This window comes from Micropterus salmoides, unplaced genomic scaffold (assembly GCF_014851395.1).
Source record: "Micropterus salmoides isolate LMB-PRFRI ecotype aquatic unplaced genomic scaffold, ASM1485139v1 Ms_hic_scaffold_5, whole genome shotgun sequence".
NCBI classification, from domain to species: domain Eukaryota; kingdom Metazoa; phylum Chordata; class Actinopteri; order Centrarchiformes; family Centrarchidae; genus Micropterus; species Micropterus salmoides.
The window spans coordinates 15236563-15245997 of NW_024044237.1; the positions used below are offsets into that span (position 1 = coordinate 15236563).

Sequence of the window (9435 nt, forward strand, 5' to 3'; positions counted from 1 at the left end):
GATAAGAGACTATGTACACAAGCTGCTGGTTTAATTGCTGCAACATAACGCTTGGATAGCATTGTAAACATGTTTTTTAGAGAACCTTCCAGCACTGTCCTTGCTACTGTGGAATAGAGCCGTGGTGTTGAAATGTGTCATTGAGCTCAATTTCTCACCCAATTTCAACTGAACAGAGTGAAAGCAATAAGACTGACCAGGAGGAGAAGTGAATGCTGTTAAGACAAACCTCCATGGCTGGCTTGGTGGCACATCCCGGACTGAAAACACAGTGTGACGTGATAGCTCTTATTAGTTTCCGCATCTATGGTCTTCAAACAAGGCCAGGCGGCCGGAGCAAGGAGGCCCTCTTCCCTCCACACGTCACGTGGCCTCAGGCCCAATGCTGTGATGGTGTGACGGCACAAACTATCATGTGTGCCGTCACACACGATAATGACTACCACATCAACATGTCAACTCAATTTGGCCCCCTTATAGGCTCTCTTTGACTCAATCAATGCATGGCCTTCCATCTGGTTTCCACTGCTGTCTTCACATTAGGATAGCAGAGAGCAGTGACAGGCATTACACTAACAGTTCACTATAACTGCTCCCATCAGTTTAACATTACATTAAATTTTTTTAAGCAAGTGCCCAGTGCATGCTAAAAAAGTCCAAAAACAGCCTATCAAATGGGCTAATAAAAGCTACAAAACATAAATCAAACCAAGTCACGTCAGGTCAATAACTGTGTGCTGTGCAGATCATTAATTGTGGCGATAAATCCACCGCCTTCTTATTTGAAAATCCCATCTTACAAGGCATTCCAATAAACATCAGCCAGGCAAATTTCTAGCTCGTTAAAAATTTAACCCAATTAAAATCCTATTTATAAAAAAAGTTAACAACTGATTCTAACACCTCCACAAAACCGCAGCACAGAGGCTGTTACTATGGGCTGCAGCTCATTATTCTCTAGCATGCCTTGTCTGGCTGGCAGTGTGGCTGACTGGGACATCCAGTAAACATCTGTCATGAGGCATCCTTAAAGGGGAGCACAGACACAGTAAGCTACTGATCTAGTGACCCGACAGTGCAGGCATTCACATATGCCCTTGTGCACCTGTATGTTGCTCCACTATGATGATGTTTAGGCCATTATTTTAGGATATGTGCTTATAAAACGTTTATGAATCATTTATTCGCCATTATCACAGTGGAGGGGCCTAGCTGTAAAATGGTGTGTTATCCCATTGGGTTTCAATAGCCCATTCATGAATCATTCATTAGTTTGGACTCTAGATTACTCCCCTTTATTCATTTCTTATTCGTTTTGGGGTAAAGCTGCTCGGGATGCATACCGTTGATTCAAAATGACGTCCACAGGCCACTGTTTGTCTTCAAAACATACACACAGAGCAAGACAACTGGCTTCAATATGCACAACCACACGTGGCATCTGTATTTGTGTTGATTTTCCGAGCCTAAAGCGAATAGGTCAGTGCCTGTGCTTTAAAGAAGTGGGGGTATTTTTCGCAGGGAATTGGTAATCGATTGAGCAGAGACGAATGAATGTAGGCTACGACAGCTGTCCCGAGGAGGCAGGGCAGCTACTACACCGCATGCTTGGTGTGTTCTCCCTTTGAATAAAATGTCCGATCAGATCAAATCAGGGAAAGCAGGCATATAAATCAGCGTGTGTTTGTGTATAAATCAAGCTGTCATGTGCATACCTTAGAGAGCTCGCTCCCCATTCAAATACATACGGCACGCTGAATAGCAGCATAATAACGTTTGCACTGCCTACCTCCAGAGCGTATGCGCCCAAACTGCGTTTTTTTTCCCCCGTCGCAATGGGATCCTTCTCCGCCGCTTTGGACAGTATCAGAGATGCGTCTTTCCCCCGAAATGCAAACACTTCCCCTGCATGTCCACCCCCCACCCTCCCCGCCACCACCACCACCACCAGCAGTAGCAGCAGCAGCAGCAGCAGCCCGGGCCTCCAGTAATAGCAGGTGGACGCGCCTCTCAATGATGGAGACAGCGCGACTCTCCTCTCCCCCGCCGCTCCATTTTCAATTACGGAAGAATTCGTATTCCAGGAAACGCGCTATAGGGCAGCCAGCATGTCCTAATATCGCCGCTTTTCTCGGGACAAACAGGGGCCGTCGCCTCTCAAACTCCCGATTCGCGGCACCCCCTCGCCTGTTATCTACCTTTCACGAGATGCTTGATGTTGCCATTGTCACGGCGTATTTTTTCTTCCTTTTTTTTTTTTTTTGCAGCTGGACCTCTCCCCCTCCTTGCGGCGCGCAGTCTCGTAGGCGCGCTCTCCTCTTGCTCCCCCTCCGATTCTTCTCTGTCCGACCTATGAGCGCGCACAGCCAGCCGACGCAGGGCCACGCACTGCTTTGACGGGCGCGCTGAGCAAATCAGGTAGCCCACTCCAAACAGGACTGTATCATAACAGGGCAACTGCAATGACATGAATAATGAATAGGCTACTCATGTATGTCTATGCTGGATGATAGGCCCACTCATAACACTAACCGAACTGGAGGCAGTATTTGGATAGACTTCAGTTTCTCTCTCTCTCTCTCTCTCTCTCTCTCTCTCTCTCTCTCGCCATGAATTGGATCTGCAAACCAAATCAATGCGAAGTCGATTACATTGATCCAAACAATTTGAATCAGAAACTCAATGGGATATTTAGCCAAATAGCGACTTGGATGGATGTGTATCAATAAAAAGTCAATTACTCATAACTCACAGTTATGTCATGTGAGAGCTTCCAGTCAGTCAATGGAGGGCGGGACTGCACACAGCACCTTCATCCCTTAATATGTCTTGAAAAGCTGTACATGGTGCCCCCTTTATTCAGGAAGTCCCCATTTATACTGCCCTTTAGAAACAATGATTGAAAACAAAATTAAGTTGATAAATCGATTAATCAATGGACCAAAATTTACTCAATAACTGTTATGATTATCGTTTATCATGTAAATGCCAAACATTTGCTGGTTCCACTTTCTACAATGTGATGTTGTTGTTTTCTCTGTTGTACATCGTTATCATGTGGGCTACATTGAATATGTTTTGGTTTTAGACTGTGATCGGGCAAAAACAAGACATTTGAAGATCTGGGATGTTATGATGGCCATTTATATAGGCTATGCAACAGATATTGTACAGGCAAAACCCTGGACCATAAGGTATTACTTAGGGCTGCAAACAACTATTAACTTCATCATTAATTAATCTGACGATTATTCTTTTTCATTGGTTAAAAAAAATGTCAGAAAGCTGTAAAAACTGCACCATCACATTTTCCAAAAGCCCAAAGTTGACATATTCAAACTGCTTGTTTAGTCTGACCTGCAGCCAATAATCCATAGAAGCCATAAAACTGAAAATATTCACATTTGAGAAACTGGAACCAGTGAATTTCTGCTTTTTCTGGCATTTTTGCTTAAAAGCTGACTGATCAATATCTGCTATTGACCATAAATTGTTGCAGATTAAGGCTTTTTTGACTGACTTATCAGTTCAGCTTATTGTTTCAACCCAAGCATTATTGCAGGTCTATTAGCCCTAAAAGTCTATCTATAGAACTACTCAGACATCTTGAGGCTCTTCAGTTCTTCACTGGTGTAAAAGCCTGTGAGTGATCTAAATGTGTATAATGCCCAGTGAAAGAGAACCGCTAAACTAAATAATTGATTGAAGCCAAACAGTTAATTTCCAGTTGTGTGAATGCACAAATTAAGCTGTAATGGCTTCCAATAAAACAGAGCCCAAAACTGTCCTTCTGCAGCTCGGTCACACATGTTATAGCATGCAAAGACTGATTGGCATTCTTTGTTATTGAACTCTGTTCATGCATACATAGACATAACACACACACTGGCATTCATTTGAGGTGTTGATGTGCAGAATCTATCTTTAACGCTCTGAAATGCGCACGCGCGCACACACACACACACACACACATACATACATACACACATGGCAAATTACCTTGAAAATAAGAAAAGATAGATTAGTAGCATCACTTTTATTAGCTATGTTTTCACTTTCCACTCAAAGTACAAGACTTGTGATAATGAACGCAGTTGTGACTCCATAGTAACGGAATACATATCCACCTATCTTAAAATACCTTTTCAACTGCAATCATCCATACAGATGTTTTTAAAGAAGCAACCCACTGACTTACAGCTTCTCTTAAGCTGTTCACAAAACTCAAAGCAGAAAATTTTCATGCTGGTATAATTACAGAGTTTCTTCATGTCTCAACTGTAAACAGAAGTAATCGCTACTGCAGTGTGATGAGTGTAATATGAAATAATAAGCTCAGCTATACAACTCAATACTGAAGATGGCAGCCATCCATCATCTGCATAACATAAAGCCTTGATCACCAAAGATAATCATCATAAAGCCTGTCATAACATTTGTTTCATCAAATGAATGACAGTGTAATGTATGCAACTAGATATATACTGTACGAAAGTAATGTAAGTACATGGTACAAAAGAGTAACTCAACTCTGCTGCTGTACACAAAACTTTAACTTTTTCACTCAAATAATTTCCCAAATAACATGTTTTACGTGATTTTATCCAAAATGCATTCAAGGAGAATCATTTGTTACCCACAATTTCTTCTCCAAAACAACATACTATTTACAAACATAAAAAATCACAGTTGACAGCAGTTTACCAAGGATCAAAGTCATTTATCTATCATTATACAGGCTTGTACAACGAAGTTTATAGTGCCAGATCATTAAATTTGTATTAGAATAGGGTGATATATAAAATAAAAACCATAGAGGCCTATACAGTTATTTATATACATGTATACATACACACATACACCCAGGAAACAATTCTACAGTGCAGTGAAACGACATTAGAAAATGTAAATTAGAAAATGTGGAAACGTAGAGTAACACAATGTTTGCTTTTCTGTCTTTCAGTGGAAAAGCATCACCAGTGCAACACCCAAACAGCTTTCTGTTGTGTGAGTCATATACATGTTGTTCTTCTTTTGTTGTAAAACAAGAGCGCCCATGTTTACAGTATAGGAACTATATTTTGTTAAACTATTTCAGATAACTGGGTGAGTGCGTAGTACTTGACCAAATACTCTACTCTGCATTAATTATTTGGTGAATTTGGCCGGTTTAAGTGCAGTCTTTATTATTTTTTTGTGTTGTCTGAATGAAGAGCCATTTATTTGAGTTTCAGTCAAGTGTTTTAGATGCAGTGAGACTCCTGAAAAACAGTCTGTGCAAAAGATGTCTGTGACAAAAGTAAGTCAAGACTGAACTGGAAATTCAGGAAAATGGTGAATGGAGTTGATGTCAAGGTAAGGATATGTGCGGCTGAAAAGTTAATCGGAACTGAAAGTGAAAAATGGGCAGATTCTCCTCAAGCCAGCATAAAGTTGAAATATAACCGCAGGAGGTGACTCTGGCAATCAAGCCCATAAAATTAAAGGCAGAGCGCAGAATCTAAAAGCTGCAATCTTCAGGCTTTGACACTCACCAGGGCTGGCAGGCACTGTAAAATCTCCAATAAGATTATGACAGTTGTAACCTGCATGCATTCATCTTTGTATTAGCGTCACTGTGCCCGGCCAAACGGTCTAAGATGGGGCTATTTGGTTTGATTTGTCAGCACTGCTTGAGAGGCAGTGGAGAGGTTGATTCAAAAAGCGGTCCTGAAATGTACACGCAGGTTCACACTGACTCATGTGAATCCATCTAAAAGTCTTAAAGGTCACGGAATGACCAGAATAAACACATATATCCTTCTCACCAGGGCCTCGCTCTTAGGCGTTTGATCCACTTTTATAGTTTCCTCCTCACCAAATTCAGAGGTAGATTTCTGGGATTTTTGTATACATAAAGTAAATATACATGGCACACCTAAAAGTTTTAGAATAGTTTGATCTCAATAGTGATCACAAAAATGTAGGACCAGTTATTTTAGTGGGAAGTACATTTTTCAGTGTCACAAAAAATGTTCTACACATGAACTTTCTTTTGGAGATAATCAAGCACTTGAATAGGAAATCTCTCTTGAGTAGTTATTATATAGAAGTTATTTGTGTAATAATTTGAGTTTGTGAATTTAATTGATTTGTAAGGCTGAACAGCAGAGAGACAGACAGTAGTGATGATGATGTCGTCTAGGCACAGACCCCGGAGCAGCTCCACAGACAGTGAATAATGGAACAACTCCTGTGGGACTCTTTGACAGCAGCCACAGTCATTTTACTGGAACATGGGGACATTTTCGGATTCACAGCAGCAGCAGAGTTACATTTCAAAATGTCCACAGATTCAGTCACTAATACAGTGTCGGTTCACCTGTGACATCTAATAACAGGTATTACTGGACTTGTTAACTGCACTTACGTTTTATGTATCTTTTGACACAAAACTTATAATTATACCCATTGATTTGTACACTTAAAAGGGGATGCTTTTTTTCTTTTTATGCGAGTACTTTTTGCACTACTACCATGTGCGTACTGCTGCTGTGACAATTTCCTCCCTGTGGATAAATAAAGTATCTCTATCACCAGCACAGGTCTCACTCTGATTTCCATCTTAGAGCCAACACAACTTAACTTAGCTCATATTTTTAAGGAGGGTTTTCCCTTTTAGAATCCCGTCTTGGAGTCCTACAGGGTTCAGTCTCCATCTTTTATATACCTTCAAAAGAGAAACCATTTAACCTTACATGATCCAACTGTTTTTTATTGCCCCAAAAAGGAAGACATTTTTGCCCAGTGAGTATAAAACACATTAAAACTCAAGAGATTCAAAGGTTTTGTATCTGCAGCATATTCCAAATGTGTGGCCTGGATCATCCAGGCCCTGCTCAGAGGTTGCATCATCTGCAGCATACTGCATAGGTGCAGGAATGGTAATGCCACTATATCTGTGTTTATTGACTTTAAACGGATCAGACGTGTGTGCGCAAGTGCAGACATTTGTGAATATTCATTCTCATTTTGACCAGGAGCATTGATATAGTACACAGGGATTAGGCACATAAATTTACACACCCACACAAAACGGTGGAAATAACTACATCTTCTCTGAGGCATCGATGCATATTTATCACGACGTAGACGCCCTTGGCCACATACAAGTTCCATTGTAGTGCAATGGGAGATAGCTGACTGTCTGGTGCAGAGGGATCACCCTGAGTCTCGGTCTGCTCTGCCTGTTATTATGTTGGGGAAAAAAGCAACAGGCCATGGAGGGGTCAGCAGGGATTTGACGTGTGTGGCTGAACCCCTCTTATCACCATTGCACTCGGAACAGCTTTCATAAGCCCAGGGTTGCAGCTCTTTGGGGGCATATGTAGAGGATCTACCAATTAAATCCATCCTTGAATCACGATTCATGATAGTATAATATAGCCATGTGCAGACAGAACAAGGAGATCCCATCCTATAAGCACATCAGCGGCATGTTCTCTGAAAATCTCTCATTCAGTAGAAGTTCGGGGTTTGCATTAGGGGCTGAGTCTTCTGCTGCGGTCCATATTACGGACGTTATTAAAGGCCTTTGTGTGCCTGCCTTGCTTTGCGCCTGCAGAATGCTGCATGGGAATCAGGGAGATGGCTTCCTCATTACTTCCTGAAGACATGCAGACAAGCAGCTCACTACACTACTAATCACATGCACGCCATACAGACCAATTAAGGGTAATTTAACAATAGATTTTGTGATTTGGTTTATAAACATAAATAGCCGGAGAGCAAACTATCTCCCTGTGTAAGTTCATCTCGCATTGCTCAGTAACTTCAATATGTGTTATGTCCTTGACCATATCAATCACACACAAAGCATTGCCTCAGCAAAGAAGAGAAAAAGCAAAGAAAATCTGCTCTGTATAATTTCTAAGGCTCTCTCACAGACCCTGAGCAGATCATAGTGAATTATGTCCACTGAATAATTAGCAAATAACCTGTTAGGGGCCTCAGCTGAACGTTGTTGGAAGTCGCTAATGAATAGTCTCATAATCTCTTCCTAGGTTAGATTAGAAGGACGTCATTAACATCAACTCATCTGCCTGGACATCTGACGCATGAAAGGAGGCCCATCCATCCAGTAATCATCCAGTTGCTTTCCTTTCAAGCAGGGCTCTATCAAAGTCTACTTTCATCTATAATGTCTGACTTCCTCGGGAGGTGGTGGCAACTTCACCATGCAGCGCAGCATGGCCTGGGCTGTCACGCTATGTGAATGTTTTTTGTTATTGTCTGTTTCAATTATAATCCTGTCGAAAAGCCTCACAGAAAGTGGCATCGAATGCATGTGGCCACAGAGGAGGATCCAGGGAGCTGCAGGGGTTCTTGGGGGGGGGGGGGAACAATCCTGAAAACAATTTCTCTGACTGCTCTGTTGAGTTACAGAATAGCCTATACATAATTTTACTTTGTTATTAATCAAGGGATACACATTTTGATACCAATTTGATTGAAAATGTGTTGAAAATTGTAATTAATTTGAACTCAAGAACATTTCTAAACATAAAATATAGTAACTTCCAGAAATACTGATGTAATTGTGAATAAAAACATTTCTATCAATTCCCAACCTTTGGCTTGTGACTCTTTAGGAAACAGTGTTAAAGTTTACGTGTACTTCTATGCTTTTAGAAGCCTGGAAATGTAAGATGACCTAACGAATAGTTTGACATTTTGTGAAATATGATTATATGACAATATCAATAGATGTTTCCCCATCTTCAGTCTTTATGCAGACATGAGTGGCAACAATCTTCTCATATAACTCTCCACCAGAAAGCCAATAAGCACATTTCACACAGTGTCAAACTATTTATTTACATAGAAGGTAATTTGACTTCAGGCCTCTAAATATATTGAAATAAAAAAACTGAGAAGGTAAAAGTTAAGCTAAGCTAACCAGCAGCTGGGTTAAGCCTTATATTTGAGTGGTATCAATCTTCTCATCTAACGCTCAGCAAGAAAGCTATTTATTATGCGCTTCTTGTTTTGTTTTTTTCTTTACTGGCGTGTTTTTAGTAATGGTGATGTGTGGTGATATTTTTTAAGCGGAGGAGCTGAAACGGGGACAGGGGATGCAAATCAACCTTGGCTAGAAACCTTACATGCAACATGTCTGTTTCATACTATCGTAACTTATTAATTTTCTTTTTTTGCATTGTCCCTGACAAATACATTAGAAAGGAAGAAAAAAAGAATGAGTATTTCCCAAAATGTCAAACTATCGCTTTAACAAGTGCAAAGGAAACATTAGAGAAATGTCATGGTTCTATGTAACAGAAAAATGTCCCCACTTTGGGAACCAGTGGTCTAATACGACCACAGACACTAAAGAGATACCTTCCTGGGTATAAATGATAATAGAGTATCGTTTTAAGGCATTTCCTCTCATGGGAT

The 9435-nt window shown here is 40.7% G+C and overlaps 1 protein-coding gene across 1 annotated transcript in view; it reads right to left on the reverse strand.

Annotated features, from left to right (window-relative positions):
* nexmifb (neurite extension and migration factor b) overlaps positions 1 to 2505 on the reverse strand; it is a 50787-nt gene extending 48282 nt beyond the window's left edge. The window contains exon 1 of the mRNA XM_038698811.1: positions 1790 to 2505. The gene's annotated coding sequence lies outside the window, so the exon portion shown is untranslated. The remainder of the gene's footprint in view (positions 1 to 1789) is intronic.
* Positions 2506 to 9435: the final 6930 nt, after the last annotated feature.